The 11143-nt window shown below is 45.9% G+C and overlaps 1 long non-coding RNA gene across 1 annotated transcript in view; it reads left to right on the plus strand.

Moving 5' to 3' along the window:
- The window catches only part of LOC146056002 (uncharacterized), a 33245-nt gene extending 26700 nt beyond the window's left edge, over positions 1–6545 (plus strand). Inside the window, exon 4 of the long non-coding RNA XR_014469046.1 lies at positions 5690–6545. This is a non-coding gene — a long non-coding RNA (uncharacterized LOC146056002). The remainder of the gene's footprint in view (positions 1–5689) is intronic.
- The last annotated feature ends 4598 nt before the right edge of the window (positions 6546–11143 follow it).

Below are 11143 nucleotides of genomic sequence, written 5' to 3' on the forward strand. Positions count from 1 at the left end.
TACCGACATTCAACTTTTCGCTTGAACATATGACCAGGGGTAATTAATTTTATCTCAATAACCATTCCATCACAACATAAGGCTTCCTTACTCCCATTTTTCATCAACCTAACCCTTTCCCTCCCACCTCCTCCCCCTCCTCCCACCCCCCTCCCTGCATGCCCTCCCTCTCTTTTTCCCATGACATGCTTCATATCCAATCCCGCCCACATCAACCCATTCCCTTTCCTATTTACACTGTGTTGAATTGAGGCAATCAATATAATGGCTACAGGTTGGGGGCTCTCCCCCGCTCCCAGAACCATTATGCTCACAGGATCCCCAGTGAGGCAATTAATCTTTTTCTATCATGGAGGAGTCATTCTCCAATTTCTCCATCGGAATATTCCTGTCACCCTTTATACTAAGAATATCATTTACTATCATAGCAAAAAAAACCCTCTTAGTTTCAGCAATTAGTGAGGCCCATCTGGCCTATCTTACATCACCCTTTACTCCTTGTCCTGACACGTTAAATAACATTCATTATACATTTGCCTGGAGATTTAAATACCAACTTAACTACTACTTCTTTTGATGTTTTAGGAAAAGATTTAATTTCCCCAGTGGACCCCCCAGGGCCAATCTAATTTATTTATTTATTATTTATTAACAGTTTCTTATATAGCGCACACAGATTCCGCAGCGCTTTACAGAGCATAGTTATAATCAAAAACACATAACAAATTACATTACAAGACAGTTTAGGACAAGTACATGGTTAATATGGATAGTTGCATCAGGGGACAGGACACTGAAGCAATCATCAGGGTGGCAGTAGTTATATATTCTAAGAAAGGCACATGAGGAGAGAGGGCCCTGCTCGTGAGAGCTTACATTCTAAAAGGGGAGGGTTAGACAGACAGGGGTGACACAGAAGGGAAAGAAGTGGGCATAAACAGTAGGTTAGGATGAGAGATGGTCAGGTTTTATGCAGGAGGGTGGGAAGATGACAGCTTAGTCTTTGATATTTTAAGTCTAAAGAAGCACTGAGTCATCCAAGAGTAGACAGCAGAGAGACAGTTGGAGATATGAGTGAGGATAGAGGGAGAGAGATCAGGAGAGGAGAGGTAAATTTCAGTGTTATCAGCATAGATGTGATAGCGGAAGTCGAGTGAGCACATAAGCTTACCCAGAGAGGATATATAGAGAAAGAGGACACCTACTATCAATGGAAGAGCAGGAGAGGTGAGGTCATTAGAGGTACAGCTGGTCATTTTCAAAACTGACAGTGCAAGTACAAGCTTTAACAGTGATAGTAAAAGTTGTTTGCAGATGTAAAATGCTGATGTTATGGTTGAATTGCCAGATTAAGCAGCCAGGAGTAGTATGTTGTGTGAATGAATTTAACACACTCAAAGCAGACTTTGGTTTTCTCCGTTGTGGTTTGTCCTTCAGTTTCACTTCGGTTTAACGCTGGTATAACGCTGTAGTTATGAATCAGTTTTCCCACTTTAATAACGGCCCACTTCAATCTAGGCCCACAGATAAACTTGGCCCACAGCCGTATGCAATGACTACTTAAGTACTCTAACAATGCATGAGTTCCCAATTCCCAATAATTGGAATCCACTCGCTCAGTCCCCACCCCCTACAACACATAGCAATAAAAGTGGCTTAGAAAAACAAACTAGCATTCCAGGATACTATATATCATCTAGAATAAAAATAAATTCCCCCCTACACACAGGCTAGGTACTGTTGTAAAGTACACAGAGGAGATGTTCAGTGTGTTACCTAGATATACAAATCAATCCCACACAAAAGATGTAATGCTCTGCAGTACAGAGGAGATGTTCAGTGTGTTACCTAGATATACAAATCAATCCCACACAATAGATGTAATGCTCTGCAGTACAGAGGAGATGTTCAGTGTGTTACCTAGATATACAAATCAATCCCACACAATAGATGTAATGCTCTGCAGTACAGAGGAGATGTTCAGTGTGTTACCTAGATATACAAATCAATCCCACACAAAAGATGTAATGCTCTGCAGTACAGAGGAGATGTTCAGTGTGTTACCTAGATATACAAATCAATCCCACACAATAGATGTAATGCTCTGCAGTACAGAGGAGATGTTCAGTGTGTTACCTAGATATACAAATCAATCCCACACAATAGATGTAATGCTCTGCAGTACAGAGGAGATGTTCAGTGTGTTACCTAGATATACAAATCAATCCCACACAATAGATGTAATGCTCTGCAGTACAGAGGAGATGTTCAGTGTGTTACCTAGATATACAAATCAATCCCACACAATAGATGTAATGCTCTGCAGTACAGAGTAGATGTTCAGTGTGTTACCTAGATATACAAATCAATCCCACACAAAAGAGCGGGGAAAAAAAAAAAGGGGGGGGAGGAAAAAGGGGGGGGGGAATAGAAAAGGGGAGACAGAGAACACGTTTTTACTTTTTTACATATTTTACACCTCACATACTTAATCATTTCCCTGCCCCGGGTTTCAGCCTATAATTGAGACCAATCTGGCCTCTACTCTACTCCTTATATGACAAGTTAGCTAGAATTCATTGCACGTTTGCCTGGGAATTTAGAGTCCAGCCAGGCTGCAGCTTCTTTTGGTGTTAGAAAAAATTTGGTATTTCCCTCATGGACCACCCGGAGCTTAGCCGGGAAGAGCACTGCATATTGAATCTCCAACTCTCTCATGCATTTCTTGATCTCATAGTATTGTGCTCTTTCCCGCTGAACCCCGATAGCATAGTCCGGGAACACTGAGATCTTTGTAGTGTCCCATAGTAATGGACCTTTGAGTCTAGTTAATCTGAGAATTGTGTCTCGGTCTGAGTAATGGAGTATTTTTGCAATATAAGTTCGGGCTGGTGCCTCCGGGGGAGGTGGTCTCATAGGGACACGATGGGCTCTCTCCACTGAAAGATATTTAGAAAAGGCCTCTTGCCCATATACTTTTATTAACCAGTTCTCCAGGAACAGTTCTGGATTTGCTCCTTCTATCTTTTCCGGCATCCCTACAAATCTCAAATTATTTCTCCTGAAACGTCCTTCCATATCCGTCATCTTTGTATTGAGTGATTTAAGTTGAGTGGCCATATCCTCAATTTGTGCTGCCAGAGGGGTCACTGTGTCCTCTAATACTGAAGTGCGGTTTTCCACTTCTTTGACTCGCTCTTTAACCCTCTGGACTGACTGTTTAATCACGTCGAGGTCCTCTTGCACCTTCTCAATTTTATTAGCCAGGCGCCCCTCGCTTGCCGCGAGGGCATCCAGCACTTTTTGTATAGAGGATTCGCTTTGTTCTGACTCTGGAGGGGTAATCGGAGGGGAAATCCCTTCTCTGGTAGTAGGTGTTGGGGTGACGGGCTGCCTTGAGAATTTTGCCAGCTTATTAGCTGCAGCTGTGTTCTGAGTTTTCCCCATTTACTATTTTGGGGAAAAAACTATTATGCGTTTTTTGGGGAGAATCCTCCTATACTCGGAGGAAGGAGACAGAGGGAGAGGGCAGGTGTAGAGTGTCTCTTTATGGCCTTTTAGATATATAATAGTATAGGTCTCAGTCCGAGCTTTTATTTTCTGATTTGCAGAGATGTAGTTCAAACCTCTATTTTTAGAGTTTTTTAAGTGCTTTATAAAGGAAAAAGAAAAAAAAAATGATGCAAGGTTACTCACATACAACACTGGCCCCTATGTTTGACCGGGGAACACCACTCAGCTCCAATCTTTCCTGCTAGTACCAGGCCAAATCCTGTTCCTCTGGACGTCTCTCACCCGTCCCTCTTCTCCCCTTCTGCTTTGGAAGGTATTAGCACCGCTCTGGCTGCTGTGAGTGTTGTCCGGCTCAGTCCTCTACCAGCCAAACCCGCACCTCCTGCTTCACTCCCTTGCTCCCAGGCGCAGTTTCAGATTCTTTCCGGGGTCACCACTGCACTGGGTTCCCCTGCTCTGTCAGCAGCCGCCTCGCTCACTCGGCGGTACTGCTGTACGTCTCCGGCTTCCAGCCCCTCACACTCGTCAGCCTCTGACGTCCCCTCCGCTCCCGGCGTCCTCCGTCCTCTCACTTGTTTCAAGCCGCCGGCGCCCTGGGCACTTCTCCTCCTCTCTCAGCACCGCGCCACAGGTGATACGGCAATGCTGCTATCTGACTCCGGCTTCCAGCCCCGTGCACTCGTCAGCCGCTTGCGTCACCTCCGCTCACAGCGTCCACCTTCCTCTCACGTGGTACAAGCCGCCGGCGCCCTGGGCACCTATTCTCTCCTCTCCACGCCGCACTGCACAACGTCACAGGTAATAGGAGCAGATAGTGAAGGGGACAGAACTCCTCTCTTTGCCGGGATTGATCCTTCCTCACTGGGGAGCTCTGCACAGGATCATTGCCATTATTATGGAGCGGGAGAGAGCAACGACCTATGTCTCAATCCCTACCCTCCGTAGCCACGCCTCCAATCGGGCACAGTACTTTAGACGAGGCCGTACCAGTGACCTATACAGAACTGGATACATAACTAGAGGAGGCCACACCAGTGATCTATACATGGGTGCCGGATGGGGTCCCTATAGTCGGGATCCCGACAGTCATTTACTCGCAGTCGGGATCCGACTGTTAAAACAAAGACAGACGGGTTCCCGACGGCCACCGGCTATTCTCCCTCGTGGGGGTCCACGACCCCCATAGAGTGAGAATAGAATAGGCGGCGAGCATAGCGAGCCACCGTGCCCGCAGCGTGCTCGCCATGCTGTCTGAGTCTGGCCAGTCGGGATCCCGATGTCGGGCTAATGACTGTCGGGATCCCGACTGTCGGAACCCTATACCACACCCCTATACAGAACTGGACACAGTATCTAGATGAGGCCGCACCAGTGACCTACAGTATACAGAACTTGACACAGTATCTAGATGAGGTTGTGCCAATGACCTACAGTATACAGAACTGTACACAGTATCTAGATGAGGTTGTGCCAATGACCTACAGTATACAGAACTGTACACAGTATCTAGATGAGGACGTTTCAATGACCTATACAATGGCTTTATTCTTTCTTTCTTTCTTTCTTCCTCTGATTCCTCTCCTAAGGCACCAAGCATCTGCCTTCCTTATTGCTTTTTGTATATTGCTTACCTGTAAACCTGAAATATTGATCTATTAATTCAGTGAGCCAGGCAGCATGATTTTTTTACATGATCTACCCCAAGTAGATCCATGGTCTTTGGGATCTTATTGCTGGGTTTGTGATATTCTATAAATACTTGTGGCTCCATCAACCATTCTACTACTGGTATAAGGTACACTGTTTGATAGTTACAGTATTTGCTTCTTCCCTGCTTCCACTTTTGTGCAGTGGTATTACATTCCCTCTATTCCAGTCCTCTGGAATTGTACCTGTAGATGGAAACTGGTTGACTATATAGTTTAATGTAGCTACCAGCACACCTTTAATCTCTTTTAGGATCATTTGATTTATCCACTTTCCATTTTGAGAGTTCTGGTAGGACCTTCTCCTCTGTAAATGTTCTTGTAGTTACCCAATTTCACTCCTTCTGTAGTGAATATGCAAAAATAATAACTTTGATCATCTGCTATTGCTTTGTCTCCATCTGATCTGCTATCGATTCCCTCTGTGTATTATTCCTCCTGTTGTGATAATTATTTCCTTTATTCTACAGGTTTCCCTATCCAGGGGTAGAGGCAAAAGCTCTGCTGCTGAGAGTGACCTGTCACCAACTGCTGTATTATAACAGATGAGCTTTAGAGAGAGGGGTAGATGGGCATTTCTTATAGGACTTTGTGTAATCATCCACCAATGGGCTTAGTTATAAGAGAGATCCTTGACACTGGCACAGGGCGCTGGGAGACATGTTCCGGATCTTCACTTCAGCATCATCACTGCACCCCTCCCAAATACAACATCTGAGTTAAGGGTTGGTGCTTCACAAAGAGAGGGAAACCTGCCACACCGGGTTCCTCTGACCCTCCTCATCTTTCACCACAGATTACATATTCCCTAAGATTCGCATTCCGAATTGAAAAAGCCACACTGAGCGCGGCGAAACGCGTTTTTGAGGAGTTCCTGAGCACCACAGACCGAGGACTGGAGGGACAAGCACATATTTGCAATTGTCAACTTGCATGTCCCATCCAACTACGGTCCCGGCAAAGTTGGTGGAGACGGCACAGAGAGTGTTTCTTCTAATTACAAGGAAGGGTGAGTATACTCGAGATGGGGTACTCAGAGTAGAAACAGGCGCCTAGTGGGGTGTTGTGCCAAGCTGCTCCAACTAAGGGGTGTCACCCCTCTAAAAATATGTATATAGAAACCAGAAAAATGTGGAGCGCTAGTTCGGATCAATTGAATATTACAATGTTAATTTATTAAAAGAAGATAAAAATACATTAGTAGCAATGACAATAATAAATTGAAATGTGTATCAATCGCGAAAATGGACAATAAAGGTTAATACTTATTATGTCTGGAACACTGCTTGATTTGTATTGTTCCCAGGGAGGTGGTGACTCCTTGAATCACTTGGGGGTATGTCACTTGGAATGCCGTACCGGATAAAGAAATTTTGCTTGAGGATGTTCTTATTCACGATTATTTCTGGTATCCTGCAAATTTTTGTAATCCCCAGTGGGTTAGTCCACACTGGAGGAAGATCTTGTTCAGTTCTTCCACTTCTGAAACTTCGCTCCTGATGGCTGAAGTGATGATGATCCTTGCTAGGTGCAGGAAGGTGTCACACTCTGTACGCACTTATCAAAATGAACTTTCAGGTTGTGCAAGCTGTTTAAGTGAGGATTCAAGGATTGAAGACTGTTGGATTGTGCTTTTAGACAGCATTCTTCTAATTACTGCTAACCTGGAGGAGTGAACGCACAGCCCAGCAATTCGGGCACCGTCACAACAGGAGTGTGCTCTCACCCCCCAACGCAGAACGTACCCGCTGAGAACAGTCAGTTCCTGCTTTCCATTCGGCCCACTGGCCGGTGCATCAGCTTGGAGCTCGTCAGACGCCGCAAGGTGTGAGCGGTGGTGCGTGTTTCCAGTGACCAATTAACTGGTCATTTCTATTAGCGGCAGCCCAGCACGAAGGTCTGGCAGTCGGTGACGGCTGCTCCCACATCTACTGAGATCTGTCTACCAACAGTGGATTTCAGAATACCGCTGTCATCCCCAAACTACTATTATTGGAGACCCAGGTGTGAGTACATACCAACTAACTTACCCATTATATATTGGTAACACATAAAACCTTAAAATTGTTGGGACACTTACTCTTCGTTTTGGGACTGATAGAAAACTGTACAAATCTGTGCATTTTGACGTGTACTAGTCAGGACATAGCAAATACGGGTAACTAATACGGATGTTCAATTGTATGTGTTTTTTCCTGTGGTCATTTTAAATGTACCCTTTTTTTGCATGCATGCAATTAATTAATTTTATTGTTATTTATTAAAATAAATTGTCTTTTGTGTACACACAGCGCCCACTGTTTTTTTCTTTGATATTCCCTAAGATGTCCATAGACAAGTAATCATGCAAAATAATGACAGCAAGCATGAATCTTAAGATGACCTTTACCCTTTGAAAACTGTCCGGTGCCTCTAGTGGACTCAATGTGGGGGACATGCGGTCTTGATTTGGACTGTCTCCCTTGTGCAGGTCTGTAGTCTTGGCATTGTCCAATGGCAGCACAACATTTAAACATGTATTTGTATCATCATGCCCAGACTACTGCAATGCCATCTACCCTGTTCTCACAGCAAAATAAATTCACTGCTTACAGCTGGTACAAAATGCAGCTGCCATTATATGACCCCATCTGGCCCCATCCAAGCTACATAACACACATCCTCTGCCCCCTCCACTGGGGAATTGTCGGTACTTGTGTATTATCACGGCGCCCACAAAATCGGCCGCAAATCGCATGGAAAAATCGGATGCGATTTTGCGTCCGATTTTTGGCCGATTCTCGACTGATTTTTCACTTTTTCCGGCCAATTTGCATGCTGTTCCATCATTGCACACCTTGCACACCCCCGATTTCCATCGTAGTGATGAATGCCATGCGATTCATGTGAAGCGATTCGATTTGTAATTGTACAATCACCCTGATAGGTGCTTACAATGTTAAATGCACCACCATTGTTAACGCCACCCCCACTATCAACGCCAACCCGAAGCGTGGCGAGCGTAGAGACCCCGCGAGAGGCGGCTGTACGCGTCCTCCGACCTTTTCATACCCCCATTATCCACGTCAGCGCAGAGATTTTAGATAGTGTGGCGAGCGTAGCGAGCCACCGAGCCCGAAGCGTGGCGAGCGCACGCGGAATACAAAGTATTCCATAGGACACAAGGCATGTGTGTGTGTGTGTTCCCTGCTGCTGCGGGCAGGTGAGCTGGCTGGTGAGTTTGGACGGGCAGGAGTAGGCGGAGCAGCAAGCGGCAGGGAGGGTGGGCGCCGGGCGGACTAACTGACAGTCAGGTCAGTGAGAAGGGCGGCGGACATTACTCACCGAGTCACCGCCGCCGCGCTTCCGTCGGCATCCAGCGGCCGCAGACAGTGCAGCATTGCCCAAAACAAATATGGCCGCCGCATCTGTGCATTTAATATATGCATATATGCGGCGGCCATATTTGTTTTGGGCATTGCTGCCGTTGGTGACCAGGCTGGGCTGCGGCCACTTCTAACAAAGGTAAGCGGCCCAGCCTGAGTGAAATCTGGTCCGGCCCACCGGGAAACGGCCCGGTTTCCCGTGGGCCAATCCGCCTCTGCTCTACTCAATATCCCACCAGTATCTCCGTGGCCTCTGTATTACATAAAATGCTTTTCTGTGCCTCATTGTCTCTGTGCGGTATTGGGCTCCCTCCCTCCCATGCCTTGTGTCCTATGGAAGCAATAAATATGATCACTCCGAATAAGGCCCACTATTTATTCCATGCATTCTCCACTTTTACCACAAGATGTCACTGTCAGTTATATATCCCATTCTTCAACCTAGAAACAGTAGTGTGTATTACCAGTTATATATCTAATGCTGTGTACACACGGGGAGATATATTGCTCAGTTTCTCCTGTTCATCAGCGACCAGAGATGGTCGCTGATGAAAAAGAAACTGCCAGGGGGAGCCCGGCAGTGGTAATCAGCTCAGTGGCAAATGCAGGATTTTCAGAAGGGGGTTTCCAGAAGGGTGGAGCAAAGCACGGAGATGGACACTTAGGTGACCCAGTATATGCCGGGTCAGCTAAAGTATTATAGATAGACCAAATGTTTATAAATAATAATATAAATATATATATATATATATATATATATTATAAATATACATACATATAGGGGCATCAACAGCAGTGTAGACCCCTGGGCATAGCAATGTATTGGGGCCCCTACCGATCCTTCAGCAGTAGGGGTGGGGGAAGCTTTGATGTCCTGCGGGTGCTAGGGGGTATTATATCAACCGCTCAGCATGTAGGGCCTGGATCAGTAATTTCCACTAATTACCCCTTTACTGCACAGATGGTGGGAGATGGAGCGGGAGAAGGGGGCATTGGGCTGAATGAAGGGGCCCTAATACATAACTTCCAGGGTGGTAGAGGATGTTTAATATGCAGAGGAGGAGTATATAGTGGAGTGGGCTCATTATTCATAATTTTCTGGTGGGAGGACAGCTTGCTTGACTGCAGATATCTCCAGTTCCCGGAAATAGATTTCTTAGATTTTAATGGAATTAAAAACTATAGAATCCCACCTACCAAATGGTATTGGGGACTAGGGGATCAGAGTTCAGGAGGAAGAGCAATCTGCCAACGAATATATAAAATGACATACCAGGTGTGTGGAGCTGGAGCAGTAACCAGCTGTTGGAAGGCTGATAGCTCTGGTTCTGGGAAAAGTAGAGACAAGCTTCTAGTGTCCATCAAAGGGGGAGAATCCCAGCTTTTGGAATATACCCTCAGAAAAACTCTAAGTTATACAGAACCTGAAATATCTGACTGGGAATAACAATTAACAGGCTTGGATGGGGACCATTGCTTTGAAGTCAGATATCTCCGGTTCCCAAGGGCCGATTTTTACAATTCTTGTATCGATGGAAAGAGGGGACCCTCAGCTTTTAGGAGAGGCCCTTAGACTCCTGGGGGGGGTTCTGGGTACTCAGAAACCCCCCCTGCGTGCGCTACTGTTCTGGGTACTCAGAAACCCCCCCTGCGTGCGCTACTGTATAGCACTGGCTTACTGACACATTGTATGTATCTATAGCAGTTCACCCTGTATAGCACTGGCTTACTGAAGCATTGTGTGTAACTATAGTAGCCTACCCTGTATAGCACTGGCTTACTGACACATTGGGCGAAATGTAATAGGGTGCGATTTTTTTTTGCGATTTTTCCCGCAAAATATGCCGTTTTCGCCCATTTCCCGAAAATCGCATATTTTATAGGGTGCGATTTGCGGGAAAAATCGCATTTTTTAAAGGTGCGATTTTTAGTTAGACTAAAAATCGCATCCAGATGTTTTCCCATTAAAAAGGATAGAAGTCGCATATTTAATGGGTTGCGATTTTAGTAAAGCTTACTAAAAATCGCAAAAAAAATAGACCAGGTTCTGCCTGGCGCTTTTATCAGAAACATGCACAGATCATTGAGATCTGTGCATGGTTCTGTTGTAAAAAAATAGTTAAAACAAAAAAAAAGAAAAAAAGCGGCGTGCGGTCCCCCCCCTAAGCATAACCAGCCCCGGGCTCAAAAAGCCGGTGCTGGTATCATAAAATCAAAGGAACAATCAAGTTGGGGTTCCCTGGATTTTATAAAACCAGCACCAGGCTCAAGGTCCGGCGCTGGTTCCCAAAATACGGGGGACAAAATGACTAGGGGTCCCCCGTATTTTAAGAACCAGCACCGTACACAACCAGCCAGCAGGGTAATGCCACAGCCGGGGGAAACTTATTATATAAGCTCCCGCGGCCAAAGCATTAACCCCCTGGCTGGTCAGCATGGGCAGGGGTCCTGGGGAAGTGGGGACCCCCCCAATGAAGGGGTCCCCCCCTCCCGGACTTACCAGCCCATGCTGATAGTCCGGGGCTGTCCCCGATGCCCCTGGGCGGTGGGCATCGGGCT

The sequence above is a fragment of the Crinia signifera genome, unplaced genomic scaffold, assembly GCF_055691185.1.
Source record: "Crinia signifera unplaced genomic scaffold, ASM5569118v1 HAP2_SCAFFOLD_69, whole genome shotgun sequence".
NCBI lineage: Eukaryota > Metazoa > Chordata > Amphibia > Anura > Myobatrachidae > Crinia > Crinia signifera.